The sequence below is a fragment of the Panthera tigris genome, chromosome D1, assembly GCF_018350195.1.
Source record: "Panthera tigris isolate Pti1 chromosome D1, P.tigris_Pti1_mat1.1, whole genome shotgun sequence".
Taxonomy (NCBI): Eukaryota; Metazoa; Chordata; class Mammalia; order Carnivora; family Felidae; genus Panthera; species Panthera tigris.
In genome coordinates, this window is record NC_056669.1 from 89687105 (window position 1) to 89695200 (window position 8096).

Here is an 8096-nt window from a genome sequence, read left to right on the forward strand (position 1 = left end):
ACTCCCTTGTCCTTGCTGCAATGCCAGTGTTTTAAGAGAATGAGCTTCACTCATATCATAGGAAAAGCCTCTGAGTTACTGACTCTTGTGTTGATAATTAAACCCTCTTCCCCCAAATCCTTGGAGAAATAGCCTCACTAAAACCAATCTGAGGGGGTACCTGGGTGGTTCAGTTGGTTGAGCATCCAACTTCGGCTCAGGTCATGATCTCACAGTTCATGAGTTCGAGTCCTGCATTGGGCTCGATGCTGTCAGCATGGAGCTTACTTCTGATCCTCTGTTCCCCTCTCTCCCTACCCCTCTGCTGCTGGTGCTCACTCTCATTTTCACAAATAAACATTAAAAAAAAACCAATCTGAGGACTATAACTTATTACTCTTACCATATAGTTACCCATTTTATTTATTTATTTTGTTGTTGTTTAGTTTTTATTTCATAATCATAAACTTGACTCTGCGATTCAGCTAGACTTGGAGAAGAGTAAAGAAAATACTCTTTTTTTTTTGAGAGCACAAAGATTATAGGATATTTTGAGCAGGTAGGGGTAAAAGGTTGCTCTCCTAAGCTACAGAAGGAATGGTCTGGTAGTTAAGATAAAACACAAGTGAAATTTATTAGATTTGTCCACAGTCAGCAGTGGTGCTTTTCTTCCTGGTTTTGCCATTCCTGGACCCAGAGCGTTCCATGGCTTCCACGGTATTCCTGTCCTCTTTCACCTTGCCAAAGACCACATGCTTGCCATCCAAGCAACCACTGTGTTGACATTGCAGATGAAAAAGTGGGAACCATTTGTGTTGGGTTTAGCATGTGCCATGGATGAGAGGCCAGGACCCGTGTACTTCCAGATGAAATTCTCATCATCAGATTTCTCCCCATGTTTGGGCTTGCTGTCAGTGCCATTATGGCATGTGAAGTCACCACTCTGGTGTGTAAATCCCAGAAAAATCCTGTGAAAGCAGGCAACTTTATAACCAAATCCTTTCTCTCTGGTGTTCAGAGCACGAAAGTGTTCTGCTGTCTTTGGAACTTTGTCTACAAACAGAAGGAGAGCCAGCCCAAGGTCTTGCCATCTATAGTGATGTCAAAGAACATGGTGGGGTTGACCGTGGCTGGGTGGTGTGGGTGGCTCTGGGGTGGCAACAACTGTAAGGCCTATAGTTATCTATTTTAATCCTCATAAAAACCTATAGGACCAGGCCCTAATATCCCCGTTCTGTAGATGATGCTGTAGAGATGCAGAGGTTAAGAATTTGCCCAAGGTCACTTCACTAGGTGGTGTATACAGGAACTGTATGGCATAAATGCCACTCGGTGCCAACTGTTTTGAGCCTCAAGTTTCTATTTTTGCACCATAAAGAGCTTCGTTACATTTTTAAATTAAAGGACCCGTTGAGTGGATTTTTATTCAGTAACCCCTTTACTTGATCCCCAGTTTGTAGATTAAAGCAATTGAAGATGAGAGCAGCCACGTGGAAGTAGAGAGGTAGAGTTGGGATTTGCATCTAGGTTTGATTGTCTGCACAACCCTTCATGGTGCACCCAGGCAGGGAATCTTGGGTATGAATTATATCTATTCAAGGGCTTTTAAAGATACATTAATTACTGAATTCTCCCATTTTGCATGGGAAACCTCTGGGACAGTCTAAATGCTGGTCTTTGGTCCAGAATTCTCCCTCCTCCCCTCCAGGGTAATTCTTGGCTCTAGAGTACAAGATGAGACTGGTGATAAGAAGGTGTATAGATTTCACATATTGTAACCCACGGCAGTATCTACTAGATATGATTAGGCTTTTGAGTCCCGTCTGGGTTTGAATCCAACTTTCTTTTTCAACCTCATCTGTTAAGTGTCTGTCTCATAGTAGCGCTGGGAAGATCATATAAAGTAATGTGCGTGAAGTGCTTAGCATGATCTCTGACATGAAGAAAGGGCTCAATGTACCACAGCTGTAGTAAGAACTACCTTTGACTTGACTTGGGCTGAGAGGTGTGATTTTTCTGAATTGGAGACACTGCTCAGCAGGACTAAGTTACATTTAATTCACTGACATGATGTTTGTATTCTTTGGCCATAAGCATTTATATATCTGCAAGGGGGCTATGAATACTCACGGGTTTATCTGAAACATTACTGACTCTTCCCAAACATGTTTCTTTCTCTTGCCTTTTTTATATTCTTCTCTTTGTTACCTTTTCCTCTCTCTCGGTCAAAGGATGCACATAATTTTAACTCTCAGCACAAATAAACCAGATATGGGGAAAGAGGTGGGAGAGAAAAGCATTTAACTAGAATGCTTAAATAAGTGGAAAAGAGCAATAAGGAGATATGATTGATTTCCTTCTTTGCTTTTATGAACAGTGTTTTAAGACATAGCTCTATAAAATTGCAAAACCAAAATCTGGAAATAGGCAGAAGAAACCACATACCATGACCCCGCCCCCCCCCCCCCCCATTCTAGTGCATTTAATCCAACACCTTCCAGTCTTTTTCCCAATGCACTTATTTGAAATGCACATATAAGACAGAGGATAAACATCCTTGTACTTTTCCTTTTAACATGTTGCTGTAAAGCCATAAAATGACATGGGTGGAACTTAAATGAATATTGCTAAGTGAAAGAAGCTAATCTGGAAAGGTGACATACTGCATGATTCCAACTCTATGACGTTCTGGAAGAGGCAGAACTCTGGAGGCAGTAAAATGATGAGTGGTTACCGGTGGCTTGGGGGTAGGGAGAGAGGAATGAATAGTTGAAGCACAGAAGATTTATAGGGCAGAGGAATTATTCTGGGTCATATTCTAATGGATACGTGACATTATCCATTTGTCAAGAACCATAGAACTGTACTGTACAGAGAGTGAACACTAATGTATACTATACAATTTAGTTAATGATAACACATCAATACTGGTTCATCAATTGTATAAAATGCACAACACAAATGCAGATGTTAGTAATAGGGGAAACTGTATTGAGAAAGTTGTATATGGGAATTTTCTGTACCTTCTGCTCAATATTGCTATAAACCTAAAACTAGTCTAAAAACAAAGACTATAAAAAATAGATACATTAGAATTTAAAATTTTGGACATCTGTTATGTCCTTCAAAATAGTCTTCTCAGATGTTATGTGCATGTTTTAATAATTCTGTCTTTGCTCAAAACATGTTGTAAGCCCTTGTTGAAAACTTTATACAGAGATGAGGTGGGTGATCAAGATGGAGATCCCATTTTTAAATTGCATTTGTGTAATCATCAGGAAATTGGGAAGAAATGAGACCTTTTCTTACATGACCCACACATTGGATTTGAAGGTCTTCTCCGTAGAGCAAATGCATCCTGGCAAGAATATGTGTGTAGCCTCCCAAGACAGCTCTTTGAAAGAGAACGGTCCTTGTTTGGATTATGAAGGCTTGCATGCAAGGAATTAAAAATGAAATCACCACATTAACATCTTGATGTTTTTCTTCCATGGGACAGTGGACATTGGTGACTTTTGACTACCATATCGCAGTGGACGTAGACCTTTAATCAAATCCTAGTTCTACCATATGCCAGCTGCAGAATCCGGGACAAGTTTGAATGCTAGTTTGTTTCTCCTCAAAATGGGAACTATTTTCTTGGAGGGTTTATGTGGAGTTTCATGGAGAATGCAAACTGTGCCTGGAATGTGTGACTCAACACCATCAGTCATGGTAAATATTATTAGCAGTAGTATTGTTTTTATCAAGACAGCATGTGATTTCAATATTCTCTTGTGAGGCTGGTCTTAAAAAACTAGGGTTAGATTTATAGAAAGAAAAATACTTTGCAGCAGAAACTGTGCATGTCAATAAGTTATTACCTGACATATTAACACCTATTATTTTTAACCTATTTTCTTTTTTGTAGCAGTTAAGTTACAACATTCATGACTTACCATTGAAATTTTTGAGTTTACAGAAGTTCCTATAATGTCACTTTTGCTAATGGCATGCCGATATACTTTTAAGTGTGAAAGGAACTTGTATGTTGAAGCCAGTGTGTTGAGAATTGCCCATAACCTGCAGCCCATCTTAGCAATGCTGAGATCTGTAACCTGGAACAGCCATGGATGTATAACGTGAATGTGATTTGTCAGCTGTTTTTGACAGAATCGCTGTTTTTGGCTTAGTCCATGTGCCAGCTTATTATTCCTATTACCCTTCAAAGTCAGACTCAGCTGCTACTCTAATTCCTGGGGGCAACATCTGGAGTCCGGTTTGTTTTTCCAGAGTATCATTTTGCCTCAACCTACACATTTCCAAGCAAATGTTAATATATCAAACAGGACTGATGAAGGATTCTGCTAATTGCCGAAACCCTTCGTTGATACTTTAGGAATAAGTACAAGAAATATCCAAATAAAACTTAGGAAAGGATAGAAATTAATTTTGGTAACAATATAATGCCAGTTCCAAGCCTGGCTCTTACAACTAACCATCAAGTTAATTTAATTCCTCAAACCCCATTGCTCCAACAAAATGTTGTTTAAATTAATTCATTCTTTCATTAGGCTGCCTAAGAGCACCGTGGAGTGATGAGAAATTACTGAGATGGCATTCGTGTTTCAAAAGCCCCTCAGTTTCACTTCATTTTCCATCCTGACATGGGACTAATGTTCTGCATTTGCATGCTAAAATAGTATTTTTAATTGTAAAAGTGGTGTTGTTAAATTACCTTCAAATGAGTTTATTTTAAACGGTTCATTAAAGTTTTTGAAATCATTCCCTGCATGATTGCATCTCTTCTCTGCTTTGATGTATTACATCTCTCACCAAAAACACTGGCGCTGAGAGAAAAACCTTTTCTTGCAAGACTCGCATCTCACGATCTGGCCAGTTTTGAAGTGAGAACAGCAAAAGCCTCATGCTATTGCAGAGTGGCTGAGGGCATAGGCTCCCGCACCTCAGCTGAGAGGCTCGGGTGAGGGGTGAAGGCAGGTGGCTGTGTTCTGCAATAATGAAAGGTCAAAGCCACAGAGGTTTCAGAAGGCTTGTGTCAATTCAGAAGATGAAAAGCGGCTCCCTCTGGATAGCTAGTTTGGTTCTGAGATTTAAATATATCTCACAGGTTCTGTGTGTCCCCTTTCATTTTAACTCCCCCCCTCTCTCCCCCGATGCCACATTTCCTCTTCATTATTTCTCCTCTCTCAGTGTCTTTTAAGCCTCAACAATTACTTTCTCAAAGAAGGTTTCTTTGGGAAACAAATAGCATGATTTTCCTGAGATTGTCATTTGTATATCTGTGAGAGTTCCTTTGTCATATTATTCATTTACAATAGGTTTAGGGGAATGTAAAGTTGCAGTAGGTTAATGGAATAGATTTGAGTGTGACTTTTTTGTTATTGTTATGAGGTCCTAATTTCCCATTCAGACCCACTGCTTTCTGCAGTGGTAGAAGCACCCGTCAGAAACCATTGAGCAAGAAGGCTCTGCCCATGGAGTTAGATAACAAGGAGAGAAAGTGTGGAGAGCTACTAGCTGTGTTATATGCTCTAGTATATAAGGTCAGCACTTTGAAACTTGTTGATCAGTGGATGGCCTTGAAGGTATCTCTTTATCTCTTATCATCCTTCCTTTATTTTAAATGTTTTTTAAAGTTTATTTATTTATTTTGAGGTGGGGGAGGGGCAGAGAGAAGGGGAGAGAGAATCACAAGTAGCCCGGAGTCCGATGCAAGTCTCGATCTCAAGAACCCTGAGATCATGACCTGAGCCAAAATCAAGAGTCAGACGCATAACTGACTGAGCCACCCAGACGCCTCTCATCCTTACTTGTTAAATAAAATCCAAACTCTGCTTAATGACCCAAACCATCCTAACCTTGCATGGAAGCAGCATTTTGTTTTCTATTTGGACAGAATTCTGGCTTTCCCCCTCCATGTCTTTTATTGAACATGCTGTCTTTCTGGTTATGTTTAAAATACCACAGTACTATTACATGTTAAAAATTTGTTCTAGCTTTTTAAATAACGATAATAGCCCAGTTATCCAATTATCAATTGCTGGAGCCAATGTCAAGAGCAGAACTCCTGTTTCCTCAAGTAAGCCACAATTCCTAGACCTTGCCCTTCAATCTTTGACCTACGTTAACTTTTCCTTGAACTTGAATCGCACACAGTGCATCAGCATGCACTTGTTGAGCACCTACTATGTGCAAGATACTGTAGTAAGAATCGTGAGGGATACAAAATTATAAAAATGGAGAGGAAATGAAAGCTAATAATAATTTTCTCCATGTTAGTTACTGGTCTGTGTATTTTCACCTGAATTATCTCATGACAGCCTTCTAGGATAGAAAAGATCATCTTCATTTTATAGACACAGAGTCTGTAATTCTAATTTTAGTAGTCAAGGAATTGACAGTCTAGTGGGGAAAATAAGGCACACACACATGATAAAATAAAAATATAAAGCAATACATAACGGATATCAAATGAGTATTTCCCATGTAACTACCATAGTTGTTGAAAAGAGAGGTCATGAATTTGGGTTGGGCTTAGTAGGAACATCTTTGATACTAGGGTGGGCAAGGAAATGCATTCATGCTGTAAGCATTTTTGTAGTGCTCGCCATAGAAAGATTTTGTAGTCTGAGGGTATGGACTGATGTACAAACAGGAGCATCAAGGAGGGAGTGACTATGTGACTTGACATAGGTTTTAAATGAAAGGGGACATTTAATAAATATAAAGTGTTGGCCATAGCTCTTTGAGCTTTGAAAACTACTTATTCAAGTAGTTTTTACATTTTTCTTCACTTCTGGTGGTGCTTTTGTTCACTTCATAAAATTCATGACCACATAGGAGAGTTTACATTTTTGATGTTTCTCCTCCTATAGGCTCTTGCTTTTACTCTAACATTGGATTAAAACAATCTATTTCATTTTTCAGGATTCAGGGCAGTTGGTTTTGCAAATCTCAATGTGGCTAATAGTATCAAAATATTCTAGATTTCAAATTCACTTCCACATTACTTCTCCCACCTGTTTTCTCATGGGCATGTTTTTAGTATTGACAAAAACAGTACAGGCTAAAAATTGATATTTGAGTCTTGACTTATAAGCTGAATGTCTTTGTTTTGGATGATGATAACTTGGAATTTTAGTTCAAGCTATGATAAGGGGCTCCATTGCTTTATTAGAAATGAAGTCTTTTGTTGAAACTATTAATTGAAATGATGCAGAAAATCAACTCTAGGTTCCAGACAGTTCAGTATTTTGTTGCTGACCAAGGAGTATATTGAGGAAACTCTTATCTGTTTCCTGTGACATCAAAGGTTAGGATTTTTCTCTGAATATTTACAATTTCCTTAAAAACTTGTTGATAGTGCTACCAAAGAGAAGTTTAGAAAACTATATTTATGTGTCATGGCATAAGGAACTTGATAGATGTAATTAAGATTACTAGTCATCTGACCTTAAAATAGCGCTTTTTCTTGGATAATCCTGGCCAGCCAAACATAATCTCATGAAACCTTGGAAACAGAAATATTTCTCAGGATAGTAGCAGAAGTGGAAGTCAGAAATTTGAAATATGAGAATTCAATATGTTGTTGTTGCCTTGTACCTGAAAGGGCCCATGTGTGTAAGGAACTGAAGTCTGTCTAAAACCTGAATGAGGTTTTTAGAGCCTTGAGATGAGAGCCCAGCTTAATGGACACCTTGTCTTCAGCTTTGTGAGGTCCTGAGCTGAGGACCCAGTTGATCCACACTGTGCCCAGACTTCAGGCCCACAGAACTGAGAGATAATAAATAGATGTTATTAAAGCCATTAGCTTTGTGGTTATTAGTTAATGCAGCAATAGAAAACTGATATACTCAGCAAGGCCTCAAAGGCATATACAGAGAGCCTCTGTCTCTGGCTTTATCTTGCTCCACTTCTCTTAACTGCTACACTTGCTACTTTTCAACAATGCTGACTAACTATAGTGCATTGAATTGTGGTCTCCAAAATATATGTCCATGTCGTAGCCAACAGAACCCATGAATATGACCTAATTTGGGAAAAAGGTCTTTACAGATAAAATGAAGGATCTCAAGATGAGGGTCATACTGGATTAACCAGGTAGACCTCAAATC

At 38.9% G+C, this 8096-nt stretch overlaps 1 pseudogene; it reads right to left on the reverse strand.

The window, feature by feature from the left end:
• Positions 1-614: 614 nt before the first annotated feature.
• LOC107179615 lies at positions 615-1092 on the reverse strand (annotated as a pseudogene).
• Between the last annotated feature and the right edge of the window lie 7004 nt (positions 1093-8096).